The 576-nt window shown below is 49.3% G+C and overlaps 1 protein-coding gene across 1 annotated transcript in view; it reads right to left on the bottom strand.

Moving 5' to 3' along the window:
* Nucleotides 1–576, bottom strand: part of RYR3 (ryanodine receptor 3) — a 666,405-nt gene that overhangs the window by 360,964 nt on the left and 304,865 nt on the right. The window lies entirely within an intron of this gene.

Genomic DNA, 576 nt, shown 5'->3' with positions numbered 1-576 from the left:
GCCTCACTGAAGCATGCAAGCCATACAGATGGTGGGTGAGCTGGGTCAAACTGATGTAAAGGTCTTCTGGTAAAGGATTATTTTTTTCCATATCTGTCAGCACCCACAGATCTTTGCAAAGCAGAGGTAGCCAACCTGTGTTGCATATGCCACCAGTGGCACAGGCAGCCTCTGTGTGACACAGGGCCAGGAGTGCAGGGGAGGGAGGAAAAGAAAGAGCAGTAGATTAGGCAGGGGAAGAGGATCAGAGCAACAATCAGGGAGGGCACAGAGCTAATCTGTGGCACATCTGCCAAGAAGGTTGGTCCTTCCTGTTGTAGAACATGAAACAAAACTCAGAGGTAGATAAAACAAACAAACAAGCAAAAACATCCCTAATGCAAAAGAACCATTTATATGTAGTGACCTACCAAAATCAGTTTTGTGATTTTCATGAAAACTGCGAATTTGGTGGGTCCCCTGTGCAAAAGCTCAGTCCGCATGAAAAAAGTGTGGGGACCATGAAAAAGCAGGAAAATGGAGTGGCCGAAAGGGGGCTGCAAACGGGGGGGGGGGGGGGGGGGGAGGGGGGAGGGC

Source organism: Gavialis gangeticus, unplaced genomic scaffold, assembly GCF_001723915.1.
Source record: "Gavialis gangeticus isolate Ggan-Ray unplaced genomic scaffold, GavGan_comp1, whole genome shotgun sequence".
NCBI lineage: Eukaryota > Metazoa > Chordata > Crocodylia > Gavialidae > Gavialis > Gavialis gangeticus.
Note: the sequence above shows the minus strand (reverse complement) of the source record. Positions and strands in the feature narration are given on the sequence as shown.